Source organism: Canis lupus, chromosome 1, assembly GCF_048164855.1.
Source record: "Canis lupus baileyi chromosome 1, mCanLup2.hap1, whole genome shotgun sequence".
Taxonomy (NCBI): Eukaryota; Metazoa; Chordata; class Mammalia; order Carnivora; family Canidae; genus Canis; species Canis lupus.
This window is the reverse complement of record NC_132838.1, coordinates 101293661-101316017: the sequence shown is the minus strand read 5'-3', so window position 1 is coordinate 101316017 and position 22357 is coordinate 101293661. Positions and strand designations below refer to the sequence as shown.

The following is a 22357-nucleotide window of genomic DNA, read 5'->3' as shown; positions in this document are numbered from 1 at the left end:
GCCAGTGTCTCTGCCTCTCTGTCTCTGTGTGTGTGTGTGTGTCTCTCATGAATAAATGGAATCTTTAAAAAAAAAATAATAAAAAATAAATTAAGAACGACCTCTATGTATTCAAGTGGAAGGAAGAATAATACATTTTTCAGTTTATTTTTTTTAATCTTTTTTTTTTTTTTAAGATTTATTTATTTATGATAGACATAGAGAGAGAGAGAGGCAGAGACACAGGAGGAGGGAGAGGCAGGCTCCATGCCGGGAGCCCGATGTGGGACTCGATCCCGGGACTCCAGGATCGCGCCCTGGGCCAAAGGCAGGCGCTAAACCGCTGACCACTCAGGGATCCCCAATTTTTCAGTTTAAATCAAAAGATAGAAATGAGAGCAGCCCCAGTGGCTTAGCGGTTTAGCACCGCCTTCAGCCCGGGATGTGAACCCAGAAACCAGGGATTGAGTCCCACATCAGGCTCCGTGCATGGAGCCTGCTTCTCCCTCTGCCTGTGTCTCTGCCTGTGTGTATCTCTCTCTCTCTCTCTCATAAATAAATAAATAAATAAACAAACAAACCTTTAAAAAAAATAAATTTGTCAAACTGTGTTGAAAAAAAAAAAGATAGAAATGATTAAGCTTGGTGAGGAAGGGATGTTGAAAGCCAAGATAGGCCAAAAGCTAGCTAGGCCTCTTGAGCCCAACAGCTAGCCAAGTAGCCAAGCTGTGAACACACACACACAAAAACCCTCAAAAAGTCTTTGAAGAGAATTAAAAGTGCTACTTCAGTGAACACACAAATGTTAAGAAAGCAAACAGCCTTACTACTGATATAAAGTTTTAGTAGTCTGGATAGAAGATCAAAGTGGCCACAACATTCCCTTAGGCCAAAACCTAATCCAGAGCAAGGCCCTAACTCTCTTCAATTCTAGGAATGCTGAGAGGGGTGAGTTGGCAGAAGACAAGTTGAAAGCAGAGGGTGCTTCATGAGGTTGAAGGAAAGAAACCATCTCCCTATCATCAAAGTACAAGGTGAAGCAGCTAGTGCTGATGCAGAAGCTGCAGCAAGTGATCCAGAAGATCTAGCTAAGATCATTCATGAAGGTGGCTATGCTAAACAATACAGTTTCAATGCAGACTAAACAGCCTTCTATTGGAAGATGCCATCTAGCACTTTCAGTAATGTGCTGTCAAAGTGACGACCATCTAGTACTTTCGCAGCTAGAGACATCAAGCCTTGCTTCAAAGGACAGGAAGACTCTCATTAGGGACCAGTGCTCATTTATCATTTTGAAAATCCTAGGGCTCTTATGAATTATGCTAAATCTGGGGATCCCTGGGTGGCTCAGCAGGTTAGCGCCTGTCTTCGGCCCAGGGCATGATCCTGGAGTCCCGGGATCAGGTCCCACATCAGGTTCCCTGTGTGGAGCCTGCTTCTCTCTCTCTCTCTCTCTCATAAATAAACAAATAAAATCTTTTTTAAAAAAAATTATGCTAAATCTATCCTGCCTGAGCTATCAATGGAAAAACAAAGCCTGGATGACAGCGCATCTGTTTATAATATGGTTTACTGAATATTTTAAGTCCACTGCTGAGACCTACTGCTCAGTGTACCTACCTCGTCACTCAAGAGCTCTGATGCCGATGCTAACACAACATCCATTCTGTAGCCCCTGGATCAAGGAGCAATTTTGACTTTCAAGTCTTATTGTTTATGAAATACAATGTGTAAGGCTAGAGAATTAAGTTTACCAGAGAAGTAAACTAAACTGAAAATTCCATTCTAGCAGCCATTTATGGGTGGCAGAGTCAAAGTATGAATGGGAGTTTGGAAGAAGTTGATTCTAACCCTCATTTAAGACTTCTGTAAAAAAAGTAACAATAGGATCCCAGGGTGGCTCAGCGGTTTGGCGCCTGCCTTTGGGGCAGGGCGTGATCCTTGAGTCCCGGGATCGAGTCCCACATCGTGCTCCCTGGGTGGAGCCTGCTTCTCCCTCTGCCTGACTGAGTCTGCCTCTCTCTTTCTCTCATGAATAAATAAATAAAATCTTAAAAGAAAAAAAAGAAAGTATTTCTTAATTAAGGTCTGTATATGGAAGCGGGGAAGGGGAGTTAGACATAAAAGACTACACTAAACATAATTTTTAGGGACACCTGGGTGGCTCAAGCAGTTGGGCACCTGCCTTCAGACCACGGTGTGATCCTGGAGTCCTGGGATCGAGTGCCACATTGGGCTCCCTGCATAGAGCCTGCTTCTCTCTCTGCCTATCTCTACCTCTCTCTCTCTCTGTGTCTCTCGTGAATAAATAAATCTTTTTAAAAAATAAAAATTTTAAAAAACATAATTTTTATGTATGCACTAGGAAACCAAAACCTTCATTTGACTTGCTTTATTCCAGTGGTCTAGAACCAAATCTGTGCTTGTAGTGTTTCTGGTGATGGGACTAAAATATGCTGCTTTGGCATAAGAATCAACATAGGCAGAAAAAAGCTTTCCTGGAGCATACATTACATGATACAAGCAGAAACTTTTTAGAAAAGAGGAATATCGACAATCTTCCCTCCTTCAGAAAGTTGAACTGAGATCAAACTACACAAACTAACCTCTAGCTTTCTCACATTTTTACTCTCTTCTGCTAAGAGTATAAAGGGAAAGAGGTCCCTACTCAAGAAATGTAATCTTTTCTCTATCATTCATAGCATTAGATTAAAAATGATACTTAGACAATTTAGACATTTTTATTCACCATGGTCCATATGCATTGACCCTTCACCCAATGTTTATAAGATACATATTTTGGGTACTAGCTTAAAATTCAGATCGGCACGGGATATTTACTGTCAGAACTCCCAAAACCTGAAAAAGCCATACATTACATTTTCATGAAATTCTGTCTTTGAGTAAGTGCTTACACAATGGTTTCTTTTGTATCCTACAACTATTATTCAACACTGAATGCAAAATTCCCAGCAGATTAACTGCCATAGTTTATGAGACTATAAATATTTTTTAAAGTGTTACTAAATATACAATTGAGTGTTCTGGAGGGAATTTAAGAGCCCAGAGACTCTATTTGGAAAAAGATGTTTTCTATGCCTCCAAAACAGAACCAAGGAATGGGTTTGTCACTGCTAATGAGTACAAAGGAAGGAAATGTTGAGAAACATGAAGACAGAAGGGAAGACAGGTGGTTGTGAGCCGACAGATTGGATTCATAATCAGGGTTATCCAAAAGGATAAAAGTGAATGAGTAAAAGGAGTCAAACATTCTCACCAGGATCAGGATGGTGTATATGGCTCTGGCTTCACAAAAAGAGAGTTTACTGCTGAGAGGGTACTGAATCCACTGCTTGTATCTGTAAAGAACAAAGACGACGTGGAGTCAAGCCCACACCATGAGGCTCAAACATATTACATCGATATTACAGATGCTGTAAATTTTCTATGCCTCCCTAAGCTTCTCAATCTGTCTGTAATATCCCAGGGAAAATGTATTACATTTCCCCCGATACTTATGTTTCTGCTTTTTTTTTTTAAGATTTTATTTGTATTTATTCATGAAAGACACACACACACACACAGAGACAGAGAGAGAGAGAGAGAGAGGCAGAGACATAGGCAGAGGGAGAAGCAGGCTCCATGCAGGGAGCCCTATGTGGGACTCGATCCCGGGACTCCAGGATCACGTCCTGGGCTGAAGGCAGGCACTAAACCACTGGGCCACCCAGGCATCCCAGTATTTCTGCTTCTTAACACAACTGGCACTCTCATAGGAATGTCTAAAAAGAAGGGTGAGGAATTTCCAAAGATCTGAACTCTAGTCTAAGTGAGAAAGATAATATTCAAACTTAAGTTAGTTGAAACTACCTTATCAATTTAGAGAACATGATTAAAAGCTAATTTTAGTTGAATAAGAATTTAGTGACAAAGAATGAATAGTGGGTCATTATCATTATACCAGAAAATTTCTTTGTTATGTGAACATAACAAATTGTTTCAACTAATAATAATCATAAAAGCAAGTCTTTCATAATTACAAAGCTACTTCACTGGATTGCTTTTAATAAAGATTAGTATCAAAGAATCAAATTAGTATCTATCAACCAGGAATTGAATAAATCCTCATGAGCATTAGGCAGTTGTGGATATGATCAATAAACTTTCCCTACTGCTTAAATTTCAGGTCATCATCTCACATTAAAAAAGGTATCAGAATATCATCTGTAATTAGCTCTTTTTCCTCAACACTGGAAGATAAATTGTATGGAAAATGTATGGTTATATACCAGATTTTTAAAAACTTAAAAGAATGGTATCTAAGAGAGGAGGGGGGAAAAGTAGAGTAAACAGGATGAAAGATTCCTTTTGCATATTTATGATGAAGTATTTTAAAATACAATTCCTAAAAAAAAAATAAATGAAGCTTATATTCACAAAATCTTTACTCATTATATATAGCACAACACTAGGAAGAAACTTCAAGGATGAGTAACTGAATAAATTCTCTAACATCTGTACAATGGAAGACTACTCAACAGTAAGGAGTGAATAACTGACACATGCAATAACCTGGATGGACCTCAAGCATGTTAGGTTTAGTAGAAAATAAATTCATAGAACTATAGAGATGGAGACTGGATCAGTGCTTTTCAGAGGATAGGGAGGAGATAGAATGTGAATTAGTGTGAATACAAATAGCATGAGGAAGTTTTTACGGTCCCAGACCAGTTTGGTATCTTTTTTTTTTTTTTTTTTTTTTTTTATGATAGTCAGAGAGAGAGAAGGAGAGAGAGGCAGAGACATAGGCAGAGGGAGAAGCAGGCTCCATGCACCGGGAGCCTGATGTGGGATTCGATCCCGGGTCTCCAGGATCACGCCCTGGGCCAAAGGCAGGCGCCAAACCGCTGCGCCACCCAGGGATCCCCAGTTTGGTATCTTGATTGCATTGGTGGTAAAGTGAATCTCTGTGTATGGGAAAAATTTTGTAACACTACATGCAAGTTAAAAAATGGTGAAAACTAAGTAAAATCTATAGCTATCTAATATGTCATCATTTGGGGAGGCTGGGTGAAGGGAACATGGGGCTTTTAGACTATGTAATTTCCTGAGATCTATAAATATATATCTATATTTACTTAAAAATAAAAAAGCTAGGGCAGCCCCAGTGGCGCAGCGGTTTGGTGCTGCCTGCAGCCGGGAATGTGATCCTGGAGCCCCAGGATCAAGTCCTGCGTCAGGTTCCCTGCTTCTCCCTCTGCCTCTCTCTATGAATAAATAAATAAAATCTTTAAAAAATAAAAATAAAATTAAAAAGCTAGGGACACTTGGGTGGCTCAGTGGTTGGGCGCCTGCCTTCAGCCCAGGTCATGATCCAAGAATTGGGGATCGCGTCCCGCATTGGGCTCCCTGTGAGAAGCCTGCTTCTCCCTCTGCCTGTCTCTGCCTCTCTCTCCTGTCTCTCATGAATAAAAATCTTTTACAAAAAGATTTTTTTTCTTAAAGATGTTTTATTCATTAATTTGAGAGAGAATGTGTGTGTGCACACAAATAGGGGAGAGGGACAAAGGGAGAGGGAGGAGCAGACTCCCCACTGAGCAAGGAGCCCAATGTGGGGCTCTATAGCCCAGGACCCAAAGATCATCACCTGAGCCAAAGGCAGATGCTTAACCGGCTGAGCCACTCAGGCACCCCAAGAAAAGTTAATTTTAAATTAAAAAATATGGGCAGCCCAGGTGGCTCAGCGGTTTAGCACCGTCTTTGGCCCAGGGTGTGATCCTGGAGAACTGGGATCAAGTCCCATGTCGGGTTTCCTGCTTCTCCCTCTGCCTGTGTCTCTACCTATGCCTGTGTCTCTACCTGCTTCTCCCTCTGCCTATGGGGGCCTGCTTCTCCCTCTGCCTGTGTCTCTACCTCTTTTTCTCTTTATTTATTAAATAAAATACTTAAAAATCAATTAATTAATTAATTCAACAATATAACTCATATTAACCACCAAATAGAAAACATTTACCTAACAATGTTGTAAAAAAACAACTTATCTTCAGGGCATCTGGGTGGCTCAGTTGGTTGAGTGTCCAACTCTTGATGTTAGCTTGGGTCATGGTCGGGGGGGTCATGAGACTGGGCTCTGTGCTGAGCCTGTATAAGATTCATTCTCTCTTTCGCCCTCACTTCCTCCCTCCTTCTGCTCACACTCTCTTTTCTCTCTCTTCTCACTAAACAAAACCCAGTTTGTTTTCTAATGTATATATCTACTTAGAGCTGTCCGCTTCTTTATCAGTATACCTTTATACATCTATTGTCTCCAAATATCATTTTAACTTAAAGAAAATAAGGGTTGTGGAGGAATAGACAAAAGGGGTGAAGGGGAGTGGGAAGCACATTATTCCAATTATGGAATGAATAAGTCACAAGGATGAAAGATACAGAATAGGGAAACAGTCAATGTTAGGCTGCCTAGGTGGCTCAGTTGGTTAAGCGTCTGCCTTCAGCTCAGGTCATGATCCTGGAGTCCTGGGAATGAGCCCCATGTTGGGCTCCCTGCTTGGTGGGGGAGGGAACCTGCTTCTCCTTCTCCCTCTGCAACTCCCCAGTTGTGTTCTCTCTCTCTCCCTCAGAGAGTGTATGCACAAGAGGTGGGAGCAGAGAGAGAGAGAAGTATACTTCCTACTGAAAATCAACAGGGCTTAACTATGGTAATGGGAAAGCCAGAAGGCTATAGGAAACTGAGATTCCATTCTTAAAGGTCCAACATACTATAACACACAGTCTGAAACCCAACACAAAAGGCAGCAGTTTGAAAAGTACCTGAGTCATAGATGAAGATTAACTAATTTTGGAGCATGTGCCAGAGGAGCAGAGATGTGTAGAAGCCTTCTCAAAGAAAAGAAGTGCTAGTAGGGGCTATTCTTCTGGTTCTCCTTCAGCCTAACTGGCTGGATGCTTGTGACAGCCAGTTCTGACCCTCTCCCTCTATCTTGCTAGCACCTCCACCCTAGCATTCCTTTGCAAACCCACCCCACCTAAGCTACCCATCCCCAGCAGGTACCCTTCCAAAGCAATTCCTGTCCTGCGACAGCCCATAGGCAGCTCCAGCTGGGTCAGGCATCTCTCCAAAGCAACTTCTACCCTTGGGAGGAGAGACTGGTCCAACCCACCAGCATACCAGCAGCAGCTACAGGATGGTCTCTCAGCCAGCCACAGCAGGGACTAGCCCTGTCCACTAGTGTGTTTGCAGTAATCATGGCTGGTCATTGCAGAGAGATGGGCTGAGAGCCAGCCCCACCCACCAGCATACCCACAGCAGTCCCAGACCAGTTATAAAAGAGCTCATAAAGCATACACAGGAGACACACCCTGGAGTGAATTGTTTTGGTGACTGGAGGGACTGCACTCCTGGGACCCACAGGATGCCTTCCACATAAGGGGTCACTACCTTCAAGACCAGGACCTGTGGCTGACCTAATACATACAAACAAACAAGGAGTCAGACAAAATGTGGAAAGAGGAATATGTTTCAAATAAAACAGGACAGAAAAAAGAACTAAATGAAACAATCTATCTGATGAAGAGTTCAAAGTAACAGTCCTAAAGATGCTCACTGATCTTGACAGAAAAGTAGATGAGTTCAGTGAGAACTTCAAAAACAAGATGCAAGATATAAAAAAGAACCAGAGATGAAGAATACAATAAATGAAATGAAAACTACACTAGAGGAATCAACAGACTAGAGGCTGCAGCAGAACAGATCAGTGACGTAGAAGATATGGCAGTGAAAAGCACCCAAGTTGTACAACAAAAAAAGTAATTATTTAAACTGGAATAAATTAAGGGAACTCTGGGGCAACATTCTCATTACAGGACTCTCAGAAGAAAGAATGGGTACTGAAAACTTCCTTAACCTGGGAAGAGGAAAACTAACATCCAATACCAGGAAGCACAGAGAGCCCCAAACAAGATGAGCCCAAGTAGATCCACATAAGACACATAATAATTAAGATAGAGAAAAACCTGGGGTGCCTGAGAGACTCAGTCAGTTAAACCTCTGACTCTTGGTTTCAGCTCAGGTCATCATCTTGCAGTCATGGGATTAAGCCCTGAGTCAGGCTCTCTGCTCAGCATGGAGTCTGCTTCAGATTCTCTCTCCCTCATCCTCCCACTCTCTCTCAAGTAAATAAAATCTTTTAAAAAATAAAATAGAAAAAACACTAAATAAAGAGATGATCTTAAAGCAAGAAAGGAGGGTACTTGCATGGCTTAGTCGGCTGAGCACCTGCCTTCAGCATGAGTCATGATCCTGGAATTGAGTCTCACATCAGGCTCCCTGCTCAATGGGGAATCTGCTTCTCCCTCTGCTTCCCCCACCACCACCCCCACTCATGATCTCTCCCCCTCACCTTCAAGTTAATAAATAAAATCTTTTTTTATGATTTTATTTATTTATTCATGAGAGACAGAGAGAGAGAGGCAGAGACACAGGCAGAGGGTAAAGCAGGCTCCCTGGAGCCTGACGCGGGACTCGATCCCAGGACCACAACCTGAGCTGAAGGCGGCACTAAACCGCTGAGCCACCCACGCTGCTCAAATAAAATCTTAAAAAAAAAAAATCAAGAAAAGCTAAGAGTTACATATCAGCAGAATTTTCAGCAGAAACATTTATGGTCAGAAGGTAGTATCATGATATATTCAAAGTACTGAAAGGAAAAAAACTCTACAACCAAGAAATACTTTGCCCAGCAGGATTATAATTCAGAATTGAAGGAGATGGGGTGCCGGATTGCTCAGTCAGTTAAGCAACTGCCTTCGTCTCAGATGATGATCCCAGGGCCTGGGATCAAGCCTCACATTAGGCTCCCTGCTCAGCGGGAGTTGGCTTCTCCCTCTGCCACCCCCTGCTCATACTCTTTCTTCTCTCAAATAAATAAAATCCTTTAAAAAATTTTTTTGAAGAATTAAAGATTTCCCAGACAAACAAAAGTTAAAGTCCATCACCACTAAACTGGCTTTACAGTAAAATTAAAAGGATTTCTTTCAGCAGAAAAGACAAAAACATAACTAGAAGAAAACCATGAAAGGAAAAAAGTTCCTTTGGTAAAAATAAATATATAATAAAGGTAGAATCAGTGACTTGTAAAGCTAGTATGAATACGAAGTAGCAAAATCAGTAAAATCAATATTACCTCAAAAATAAGTAATACACGCAAAAAAGATGTAAAATATGACATCATATACATAAACTGGGGCGGAGGAGTAATAAATGTAGTGCTTTTAGAATTCGTTTGAATTTAAGTGACCATCAACTTAATATAGACAACTACATGCTTGGGATATTATAGGATTCTCATGGTAACCACAAAGCAGAAACCTACAGTACTAAAAAGTCATCAAATCACAAAAGCACAAAAGAAAGGAGCACAGAAAAATTACCAAAAAAAATAAGGGGGGGGACAAAAAAAAAAATCAACAAAATGCATTAAGTACATACTTACCAGTAATTACTTTAAATGTAAATGGACTAATTGCTCCAATCAAAAGACACAGGGAGGGGATCCCTGGGTGGCGCAGCGGTTTGGCGCCTGCCTTTGGCCCAGGGCGCGATCCTGGAGACCCGGGATCAAATTCCACGTCGGGCTCCTGGTGCATGGAGCCTGCTTCTCCCTCTGCCTGTGTCTCTGCCTCTCTCTCTCTCTTTCTCTCTCTGTGTGACTATCATAAATAAATAAAAATTAAAAAAAAAGAAAAAAGAAAAAAAAGACACAGGGTGAGGGCAGCCCCGGTGGCCCAGCGGTTTAGCACCACCTTCGGCCCGGGGTGTGGTCCTGAGGACCTGGGATCAAGTCCTGGGTCGGGCTTCCTGCATGGAGCCTGCTTCTCCCTCTGCCTGTGTCTCTGCCTCTCTCTTTCTGTGTCTCTCACGAATAAATAAATAAAATCTTAAAAAAAAAAAAAATAAAAAGACATAGGGTGACTGAATGGATTTTTAAAAAATAAAAATAAAGACCCATCTATATGCTGCCTACAACAGACTCACTTCAGACATAAAGACATAACAAACTGAAAGTGAAGGAATGGGAAAACATATTCTATGCAAATAGAAGTGAAAAACAAGTTGGGGTAGCAATACTTATAATAAACAAAGTAGAGTTTAAAACATGGATTGTAATAGGGACGTCTGGGTGCCTCAGCAGTTGAGTGTCTGCCTTAGGCTCAGGGAGTGATCCTGGAGTTCGGAGATTGAGTCCCACATCAGTCTCCCTAAAGGGAGCCTGCTTCTCTCTCTACCTATGTCTCTGACTCTCTCTCTGTGTCTCTCATGAATAAATAAAATCTTAAAAAAAAAAAACTTTAATTAAAAAAGATTTTAATAAAGACAAAACCATTGCATAATTATAATGAAATTAATCCAACAAGAAGATATAACAATTGTAAAAATCTATGCAACCAACACAGGAGCAACTAAAAACATAAAGCAAACATTCAGCAGACATAGAGGGAGAAACTAACAGGATACAATAACAGAAGGGGACTGGGACACCTGAGTGGCTCAGCAGTTGAGCATCTATCTGCCTTTGGCTCAGGGCATGATCCTAGAGTCCTGGGATTGAGTCCCACATCGGGCTCCCTGTAGGGAGCCTGCTTCTCCCTCTGCCTGTGTCTCTGCCTCTCTCTTTGTCTCTCTCATGAATAAATAAAATCTTTAAATATAATAATAATAATAGAAAGGGACTTCAATACCTCACTTATATCAACTGATAAATCATCTACACAGAAAATCAATAATAGTCACTTTGATCAATGATAGATCACACAAATTTAACAGACATATACAGAACATTCTATATCGAAACAGAATAATACACAACCTTTGCAAATGCACATGAAACATTCTCCAAGACAGATCATATGTTAGGCTACAAAACAAGTCTCAATAAATTTAAAGATGACTGAAATCATATCAAGTATCTTTTCCAGCCACAAAAGTATGAAACTAGGAATCAATTACAAGGGGGGAAAAAAGGGAAAAAACAAACACATGGAGACTAACCAATGAATTAGTCAAAGAGAAAATTGAAAAACAGCTGGAGACAAATGAAAACAGAAATATAACAGTTCAAAATCTTTCATATGAAGCAAAAACAGTTCTCAGAAGGAAGTTTACAGCAATACAAACCTACCTCAAGAAACAAGAAAAATCTCAAACTATCGAACCTTATATCTAAGGTAACTAGAAACAGAATAAACAAGGTCCAAAGTTAGTAGAATGAAAAAAATTATAAAGATCAGAGTGAAAATAGGTGAAATAGACTAAAAAGCAATAAAAAAAAAAAAGTCCAGGAGGGACACCTGGGTGGCTCAGCAGTAGAGCATCTGCCTTCCACTCAGAGAGTGATCCCAGGATCAGGATCAAGTCCCCTATCAGGCTCCCTAAGGAGCCTGCTTCTGCCTCACGCCTCTGCCTCTCTCTGTGTGTCTCTCATGGCGTGATCCTGGAGTCCCGGGATCGAGTCCCACATCAGGCTCTCTGCACAGAGCCTGCTTCTCCCTCTGCCTGTGTCTCTGCCTCTCTCTGTCTCTAATGAATAAATAAATAAAATCTTAAAAAAAAAAAAAAAAAAAAAAGCTCCCAATAAAAGTGCCTGGGTTGCTCTGTTGGTTAAGCACCTGACTCTTGATTTTGGTTCAGATCAAGATTTTAGGGACATGAAATTGAGCCCCCACGTTGGGACTCTAGGCTGGGCATGGAGGGTGCTAAGATTCTCTCGCCCTCCCTCCTCCCACTCCTCCCCCCCCCCCAAAAAAAAACAACCCACAACTCCCAACAAACAAAAGTCCAGGACCAGATGGCTTCACAGGTGAATTCTACCAAACATTTAAAGAAGCATTAGCACCTATCCTTCTCAAACCACTACAAAAAATAGAAAAGAAGTGCTTCCAAATTCATTCCTCAAAACTAGATGAAGACATTGCAAAAAAAAAAAAAGAAAGAAAGAAAGAAAAGAAAAGATAGTAAAGAAAAGAAAGAAAGAAAGAAAGAAAAGATAGTAAAGAAAAGAAAAGAAAAGAAAAGAAAAGAAAAGAAAAGAAAAGAAAACTACAGACCAATATCCCTGATGAACACAAATGCAAAAATCTTCAACAAATTACCAAACTGAATCCAATATACATTCACCATGATCAAGTGGGATTTATTTCAGGGATGTAAGGATGGTTCACTATCTGCAAATCAATCAGTACAACATGTTTTTTTTAAAGATTTTATTTATTAATCGTGAGAGACACAGAGAGAGAGGCAGAGACACAGGCAGAGGGAGAAGCAGGCTCTCTGCAAGGAGCCTGATGTGGGACTCAATCCCGGGATTCCAGGATCATGCCCTGAGCCAAAGGCAGATGCTCAACTGCTGAGCCACCCAGGTGTCCCCGTAATACAACATATTAACTAAATGAAGGATAAAAATCATGATCATCTCAAGAGATGCTGAAATAGCATTTGACAAAATTTAACATCCGTTCATAATAAAAACTCAACAAAGTGAGTTACAAGGGAAAATACTTCAACATAATAAAGGCCATAGATGAAAAAAATCACAGCTAACATCATACTCAATGATGAAAAACTGAAAGCTTTTCCTCTAAGATCAAGAACAAGACAAGGATGCCCACTCTCACCACCTTTATTCAAAATAGTACTGCAAGTACTAGCCACAGAATTCAGACAAGAAAAAGAATTAAAAGGCATCCAAGTTGGAATAAAAAAGCAAAACTGTCACTATTTGTAGATAACATGATACTATATATATAGAGAGAAACCTAAAGATGCCAACTAATTAATTCAGTAAAGTTACAGGATACAAAACTAATATACAGAAATCTGTTGAGTTTCCTCTCCCCTCTGCTTCTCCTGCTCATACTTGCTCTCTCTATAAAACAGAAGAACAAATATTTTTTTTAATGGAGGGGGAAGAGCACCTGGGTGGCACAATCAGTTGAGCATCTAATTCTTGGTTTTGGCTCAGGTTGTAATCTCAGGGTGATGAAATTGAGCCCTTCATCGGGCTCCGTGCTCAGTGCAAAGTCTGTTTAAGATTCACTCCTTCTCCTTCTGCTCCTCCAACTCATGCTCTTGTGCTCTCTAAAATACGTGAATAGGGACACCTGGGTGGCTCAGCAGTTGAGCGTCTGTCTTTTGTCCAGGACATGATTAAGGATCGAGTCCCACATCAGGCTCCTTTCAGGGAGCCTGCTTCTCCCTCTGCCTGTGTCTCTGCCTCTCTCTCTCTCTCTGTGTCTCTTATGAATAAATAATTTTTTTTAATAGGTAAATATTGGGACGCCTGGGTGGCTCAGCAGTTTAGCGCCTACCTCCCGCTCAGGGCATCCTGGAGACCCGGGATCAAGTCCCACGTCAGGCTCCCTGCAGGGAGCCTGCTTCTCCCTCTGCCTCTCTCTCTCTCTCTCTCTCTCTGCATCTCTCATGAATAAATATTTTTTAAAAAAGGTAAATAAATCTTAAGAAAAAAAATCTGTTGTTTTTATACACTAACAACAACCCAGCAGAAAAAGAAAATACGTTTAAAAAAATAAAGAGAAATTAGGAAAAACAATTCCTTTTATGACTACACCAAAAAGAATAAAGTACCTAGTAATAAATTTAGGCAAGGAGGTGAAAGACTTGTATTCTGAAAACTATAAGACACTGATGAAAGACTCTGAAGACAATACAAATAAATAGAAAGATATACCATATACCATGTTCATGGAGTGAAAGAATTAATATTGTCAAAATGTCTACACTACCCCAAGTAATCTGCAGATTCAATGCAAGCCCCTTCAAAATATCAACAGTATTTTCCACAGAACAAAGAATCCTAAAATTTGTACAGAGCCACAAAAGACGGGATGGGACACCTGAGTGGCTCAGCAGTTGAGCGTCTGCCTTCAGCCCAGGGCATGATCCTGGAGTCCCAGGATCGAGTCCCACATCGGACTCCCTGCATGGAGCCTGCTTCTCCCTCTGCCTAGATCTCTGCCTCCCTCTCTCTGTGTCTCTCATGAACAAATAAATAAAATCTTTAAAAAAGAAAAAAAAAAAAAAAGAACCAGAAAAGACTACAAATAGCCAAGCAAGCTTGAGAAAGAACAACACTGAAGTATCATAATACCAGATTTCAAACTATACTACAAAGCTATAGTAATCAAAATAGTATGGTACTGGCACAAAAATAGACACAGCTCAATGGAACAGAATAGAGCCCAGAAATAAGCCCATGTTTATATGCTCAATTAGTTTACAACAAAGAAGGCAAGAATATACAATGGGGAAAGACAAAAGTCTCTTCAATAAATCATGTTGGGAAAACTGGACAGCTACATACAAAGAATGAAACGGGACCATATTCTTACACCATACACAAAAGTAAATCCAAAATGGATTAAAGACCTAGATGTAAGTCTTAAAACCACAAAACTAAAAGAAGACATATGCAGTAATTTCTGACATCAGCCTTAGCAACATTTTTCTAGATTTTTCTAGATATGTTTCCTCAAAAAAGGGAAACAAAAGAAAAATGAATAACTGGAATTACATAAAACTAAAAAAACTTGTGCACAGCAAAGCAAACCATCAACAAAATGAAAATGCATGGGATGCCTGGGTGGCTCAGTGGTTAAACGCCTGCCTTTGGCTCAGGGCATGAACCTGGGGTCTCGGGATCAAGTCCTGCCTCGGGCTCCCTGCATGGAGCCTGCTTCTCCCTCTGCCTATGTCTCTGCCTCTCTCTCTCTCTGTCTCTCATGAATGAATAAATAAAATCCTTTAAAAAAAATGAAAAGGCAATCTACTGAATTAGAAAAGATATTTGCCAGTAAGATATCCAATATATAAAGAACTCACACACCTCAACACCAAAAAACTCCCCCAAACAACCCAATTACAAATTGGCAGAAGATGTGAATGGACATTTTCCCAAAGAGGACATACAAATGGCCAACAGATATAAAAGATGCTCCACATCACTGATCATCAGGGAAATGCAAATCAAATCCACAATGAGTCTCATCACCTCACACCAGTCAAAATGGCTAGTATCAAAAAGATGAGAAATAACAAGTGTTGACGATGAAGTATATTAAAGAGAACTCTTCTGCATTTTGTGTGTGTGCAGGGGGAGAGCGAGGAGGGGGGGAATGGATCAGCCACTCTAGAAAACTAGAAATATACATGATCCAGTAATTCCAATTCTGAGAATCTGCCTGAAGAAAATGAGAACACTAATTCATCCCTGTTTACCACAGCATTATTTGCAACAGATAAAATATGGACACAACTAAGTATCCACTGATAGATTAATGAACAAAGATGTGGTGTGTGTGCATGGAAGGGAGTATTACTTAGCCATTTAAAAAAAATGAAATCATGGGGCACCTGGCTGGCTCTGTTGCTAGAGCATGCACCTCAATCTCCAGGTCATGAGTTCAAGGCCCACACTGGGCATAGAGATTATTTGAAAAAAAAAAAAAAGGACAAAACATCTTGCCATTCACAGCACTGATGAATCTATGGGGTATTATGCTAAGTGAAATAAGTCAGAGAAAGACAAATACCATATGATTTCCGTTATATGTGCAATCTAAAAAACAAAACAACCAAATAACAACAACAAAAGCAGTTTTATAAATACAGAGAACTGGTGGTTGCCAAAGAAGAGGAGTGAGGGATATGGGCAAAATAGGGGAAGGAGATTAAGAGGATGAAAATTCTAGCACTAAAAAAATCACAAGGATTAGAAGTACAGCATAGACAATCGTCAATAATATTGTAATAACTCTGTTTAGTGACAGATAAAAAAGTATACTTACAATGAGCATTTGGAGGGAGAGGGAGAAGCAGACTCCCTGCTAAGCAGGGAGCCCAACTCAGAGCTTGATTCTAGGACCTCAAAATCATGGCCTGGGCCAAAGGCAGACACTGACTGAGCCACCCAGGTGACCCTTTTGTAATGCATATAATAGTTAAATCATTATGTTGTACACCTAAAACTGATATTAATGTCAACTATACTTCAATAAAAAAGAGGAAGGTGGGAACATCAGAGAACTTGCACTTTCTGTGTTTCAGTCATGTTAAGACACAAGAAAGCCATCTGCAAACCAAGAGTCCTCACCAGGAACCAAAGCAGGAAGCGCCTTGATCTGGACGTCCTTTTCAGCTTCCAGAATTGTAAACAAAAAATTACTGTTCTTCAAGTATCCAGTCTATAGTATTTTTTTTTATAATATTTTGTTACACCTAAGACAATTCCTGTTTATTCCTGAGTGGTATTCCATTATATAGAGATAACTACAATTTGTTTATTCATTCAACTGTTTTTGGTGGACTTTGGTTTTTTTCCCCTTTTACCACTAAAAATACAGCTGCTTTCATAGATCTTCTGTTCATAGATCTTTGCATAAACATATGCTTTTATTTCCCTTGGATAAATACCTAGGAATGGGATGGCTGGGTTGTATGAAAGCTTATGTTTAATGATAGAGACACTGCCAAATGCTTTCCAAAGTGCTTGTACAATTTCCATTCCTACTGTCAGTGGATCAGAGTTCCATCTGCTCTACATGCTTGACAACATTTGGTATGGTCAGAGTTTTTAAATACTGATTCTAAAAGTACACAGTGGTTAAGTCATTGTGGGTTTAATTTTTCATTTTCCTAATGACTCCAGCTTCTCTTTATGTAAATTTTTGCCGTAACTTTTTGAAATATCTATTCATACTTTTGACTGTTTTTTAAAAATTGTTTATAACTATTGATTATAGGGAAAAAAAAAAACTATTGATAATAGGGACACCTAGATGGCTCAGTAATTAAGTGTCTGCTTTTGGCTCAGGTCCTGATCTCGGGATCCAGGATCAAGTCCCGCATCGGGCTCCTTGCAAGGAGCCTGCTTCTCCCTCTGCCTGTGTCTCTGCCTCTCTCTCTGTGTGTCTCTCGTGAAGAAATAAATAAAATCTTTTAAAAAAAAATTGAGTTATAAATGTTCTTTCTATATTTTAGATGCTTGTCCTCTGTTGAATTTTTTTTTTAAGATTTTATTTATTTCTTCATGAGAGACACACAGAGAGGCAGAGACATAGGCAGAAGGAGAAGCAGGCTCCCCGCAGGGAGCCCAATCCAGGACCCCAGGATCACGACCTGAGCCAAAGACAGACGCGGGACCACTGAGCCATCCAGGTGTCCCTGTTGAATATGTTTTCCAAATAAAGTCCCTCTGTCCTTCTGGGTCTGCCATAATGCATACATTGGTCAGCCTGCTGGTATCCCTAAGTCCCTTAAGCTCTTTCCTTCATTCTTTTTGCTGCTCTGACTTGACAATGTCAAATGACCTATCTTTTTACAGATTCTTTATTCTACCTGATCAACTCTGCTACTGAGCCTCTCTAGTAAATTTTTCAGTTTAGAAAAATTGCTCAGCTCTATCATTTCTGGTTGGTTTTCTTTTACTGCTTCTATCTCTGTTGATATTCTCATATTATCTATGAATTGTTTTCTGATATTGTTGTCTGTGTTCTCTCAAGTCCATGAGCATCTTTAGCAGTTGTTTTAAATTTCTGTCAAATAACTCAGAGGCCTACATTTTTACAGGTCCAGTTTCCAGACATGTGTTTTGTCCTTTTGATTAGGCCATGTTTCCTCATTTCTCTGTATGCTTTGCGATCTTTTGTTGAGATTTGGGCATCTGAAAAAATAGCCAACTCCTCCAGTCACTAAGAACTGGCCCTGTGCAGGGGAAGACCTTCACTAATCTCTCTAGCTTAGAGGTTCTGGGGTCACTCAAATCTCTTCTGGGAATGCACATTCCCAATGCTTGTGTGTGTTAACTGCATATATGATTGCTTTTAAATATTTTAGTTTCAAAAAAAAAATTTTTTTAGTTTCCTGGAGAGGCTCTCCCTTGCTTCTTCTTAGAAGCCACAGCCACTTCCTACCCCCACAGGAAGGCACAGGCATCTCCCTCGCCTCCCCATACCATACCTGCTGCATAGTAACCAAAGAGGTTTTTAAAAATCCAATCAAGATCCAATTGGTCCTCTGATATCTTCACTGTCAGAGGCAGCTCTGAAGCCTGCTAAGTAGTCCTCCCTGCTTAACTGTTTGTTGCTACAACCTCTACAACGCAGAATGACCTTCAGATTTCAAATACCCATGACCTCATTCCATTTCTGTGCTGCTCTTGCTTTGCCCTATACAGTCAGAAATTTCCTCTTTGACTTAACCCTCATCCAAAGCCCAGCCCCACTAGTGACCCATCTGAGTCCTAGTGGTTCTCAAAGATTTCTCCCTAACCTTATCCTCCAGACTGAATGAAATTTCCCAGATCCCATCAAAGTCACCACAAAATTCATGAAGTCCTTTGAATGGAATAAACACTAGCTCCAAGGACAGAGTATTAATGTGCCAACTCCTGTACCTCTGTATCCACTCTTCTACTGGTACCCTTCATCAGCTATGAGTCTACCCTGCCCTTGACATGTCTTCCCTCCATGCCACTTACTTCTCTTACCTTGAGTAAGTGAAACTCAATGTCCTCAACCAGATATCCAAGCAAGAGGTCCAGTTCTCAGCCATCACCTTTCCTTTCCTAGTCTGAAAACAGTTTTATCATCATTACCTACAGAATGCCCCTCCCAAATACAACTGACCTAATAGCCACAATATGTTGGATGTCTCCATCCTGAAGCCCTCCCCAGAATTCCAGATAGGAGTGTCCAGCTGCCTACTTGATGCCTTCATTCAGTGGTCTCTGAAACATCTCAAATCTTAATATAGCCAAAAGAAAGTTCCTGATATCCCTAGTGAAAATTACTCTATGATCAATTTCCCCATATCAGTTGAAATTTTCATTCTTCGTGTTGCTTTAATCAAAACCCTAAGGGCTGAATCCTGTGCTTCACTTTCTCACTGTTCTAGAAAAACGGTTTATGTCGCCCCCCCCATTCGTATTTTGACACTCTACCCCCCCCCCCCACACACACACACACACACATACAACTTGATGATATTAGGAGCTGGGACCTTTAGGCAGAAATTAGGAAGGAGGCCTTCACTAGACAGAATCTGACCATGAAGGCATCCTGATCCTAGACTTCTAGCCTCCAGAACTGTGAGAAATAAATATCTGTGGTGTATAAATCACCTAGTTTGTGGTATTTTGTTACAGCAATACAAGCAGACCAAGTGTGACTTCCCTTGCACATTAGGAAATCTAGTTGACTCTTAAAAATAGATCCAGAATCCAGCCACTTCTCCTAAGCCACCACTCTGTCCCATGAACCTTCAACTGGGCCACTACAGTGGACTCCACCCTAGTTTTCCTTCCTCTTCCCTCATACTTAGGATCTGTTCTCTACAATGCAGCCAGATGAAGCCTGTTAAGACCTGGTTAAAATCACCTCCCTCCTCTAATCCAAAATTCTCATCACCTCCAGAACAGATAACCAACTTCACCAGCAGCCATTCCAGTTCTGAATCCCATCTTACTGCTCTTTTTTTCCCCACCTGAAGGAAAGAGAATCTATGGTTTCCTTAATGCTCAAAGATTACCTCTACCTCCAAGCATTTTTACATCTTGGTATCGACAACCTTTCTACACCTGCTTACATCAGGTGCAAAGAATGAAAATACCTCCGTATAATCCCTGATATGGACCCAGGGCGGAGCCTTGGGTTTCTCCAGGGTCCCTACACCCAAGGTCTGGAATAATGGCACTTAAGAGTCCCCAAACACTACAATACAGAAAATATATGAGTGGGAGTAGGAGTCAGTGAGGGACTGGGATACTCTCCCAGTGGATACATGAATACACACGTACCTGTGTAGGTTCCATAAGTGCGTCTGTAACCATGTTTTAACGGGCAGTCTATAGATAAATACAATGTCCGGTTTCAATGGGCTCGCGCTCCTGTGTACTCATACCTGGTAGGTAGGCCAGGTAAATCTATGCCTGCTGTTTATCTTACTAGTTCTGTGTCCTCGAGGAAATATTCAACCTCTTAATGCCCTCAATGTCGCCAGCACCATTCTTCAGTCCATTTTTCCAATCCACAACCTTTAGAAAGCTTTTAACACCCTAACGGAATTCGTAGTGCTCTTTTGTTTAAAATTCTCTAGAGCTTCCAGAGTCCTGAGAATGCCAGCAGAACCCTCGGCTTGTTATTCCAGGTGTGACTCCGCCTCGAACACGGTTCCTCAAAGGCACCAGGGTCCACAGCTTTCCCGAATACTCCTGGCTCAGTGGCACCTCCAGGCCTTTGTACAAGGGGGTTCCTCTGCCTCTAACACCCCCCACACCTAATCACACCACATCAGTAAAATTAAACAGAGGAGCTGAGGTGTCAGCTTTATTCAGAGCTATTGTCAGAAACGGGACCCCACCTACTAGTGCCTCATCGTCCCAGACAGTAAGACCTGGGTTCGAGGACGCCAGCAGGCGCTACTCCCCCCGGAGCTTCAGGGTCTGGGAGGCGATGAGGGGCCGCAGAACGCAGCATTTACCTGAGCCGAGTCCCTCAGCGTGGCTGCCGCCATCCGGCCCTGTGGGCGGAGCGGGGCCGGGAGCGGGCAGGGGTTTCTCAGACCGGCCCTGGTGCAGGGCACCCCGGGCGGCGTCGCCGAGCCTCAGACCTGCCTCTGTGTGGTCAACGACTCCTCTGAGTCCTTCTCCCGCAAGCCACCTCAGTGCAGACCCAGCGCTCCGGAACTTCTGCCCAGATGAACACAGGGGAGAAGCCAAAATGACCGCCCGGAGGAGGACGCCGGAAGTCCCGCCTTGCGCTGGGTGTCACACACGGAAGGCCTCTGTTCTAGACCTTCACTGGCTCAGCGAGGTGGCCATTAGACGCGGAGCACACAGGGTAAGGTAGTTCCTGCGGATTCGGATCCCGTTGATAAGGGCTCTCCACAACGGACCTGCAGTCGGCCAGCGAGCTGCACTAGGAGACGGCGAGTCCGAGAGATTAGAAAGGTCTTTGCCCCCCCCCTTTTTTTTTTTTTTGTCTTTGCCCCTTCTTAAAGAAGTATTGCTCAAGTTTTGGGGGAGTGTTGTGTGTTGCCTGTAGCTGTTCACCCAAGCGTTTGGGGACATGTTCTTTTGGACTCCGTGAAGTTCAGCTTGCTCCCAGAGGCAAAAACATTATTTCAGATACTCCCAAAGGCTACAGATCCAAATAACATTTATCATCCGTAGTCATGAGGGCTCAAAATGTGTCCACGGGTAGCAGAAGCTAACATGTCACGTTGCAGTTTAAATCCATACACCATGAAGTGTTAGAGCCAGTTTTATCAGTTGTTCTATGTTTGATCAGGGACGAGAGAAAAAATAGATCAGGTCATGACAGGAAATACTGAGGGGGATGTTGGGGTACTCTGAAGCAGGAATACAAAGGTGATCTCTGTAATTACCACAGAAAACATTTCCCTTGACTGTAAATTGTGTCCAACTTAGCAACACATTTATCTCTCTGACATTAATCTCAAAAACAGAACTGTGAAAGATGTGCTATTTTGATACCAGACAGTGGCTTCAGTGTTCACAGGTGTTAGCATGTATGAAAAGGGCTCTCTGATTTCCAAAATGTAGGAAGTAACTTAAATCTATGATCTCATCACGTTACTGGAAAGTGGTTATCATTTCCCCTTTGATTACAGGGAGTATTCTACATGAGGAACTGGTATTATCTGAGAAACACAGTTGTAAAATGCAAATTATACAAAGCTATTAATAATAGCCACATAAGGGGATCCCTGGATGGTTTGGCGCCTTCGGCCCAGGGCGTGGCCCTGGAGACCCGGGATGGAGTCCCACGTAGAGCTCCCTGCATGGGGCCTGCTTCTTCCTCTGCCTGTGTCTCTGCCTCTCTCTCTCTCTCTTTCTCTCCTGAATAAATAAATGAAATATTAAAAAATAATAACAATGGCCACATAATGATTCAGAGATTGTGTCAGAAATGTCTTAGTGGAAATACCAGTGAATGGTAAAAATGTGAAGATCGTAGAGAAATTTTATAAGTGATGTCTGAGAAAAGATGCAATTAACCTGAGCACGTGACTAAATCATGCTGCAGACTCTCTCTCCAAATTTGATTCTTATTCATTCTTGAAATTAAGCAATACCAGCATTCAGGGAGAGTGAACAGGGATATTAGGAATAGGTAGAATTGGGCAGCCTGAGTGGCTCAGCAGTTTAGCACCGTCTTCAGCCCAGGACATGATCCTGGAGACCCAGGATGGAGTCCCATGTTGGGCTCCCTGCACAGAGCCTGCTTCTCCTTCTGCCTGTGTCTCTACCTCCATGTGTCTCATGAATAAACAGAATCTTTAAAAAAA

At 41.5% G+C, this 22357-nt stretch overlaps 1 protein-coding gene across 3 annotated transcripts in view; it reads right to left on the bottom strand.

Moving 5' to 3' along the window:
* The window catches only part of LOC140632458 (uncharacterized), a 49939-nt gene that overhangs the window by 7204 nt on the left and 20378 nt on the right, over window positions 1-22357 (bottom strand). For 2 of the 3 annotated variants that reach the window (XM_072824507.1, XM_072824654.1), the window contains one exon: window positions 3257-3338. The gene's annotated coding sequence lies outside the window, so the exon portion shown is untranslated. Of the gene's footprint in view, window positions 1-3256; window positions 3339-20527; window positions 20943-22357 lie in introns of those variants that run through there. The other variant, XM_072824584.1, reaches the window with a different exon arrangement.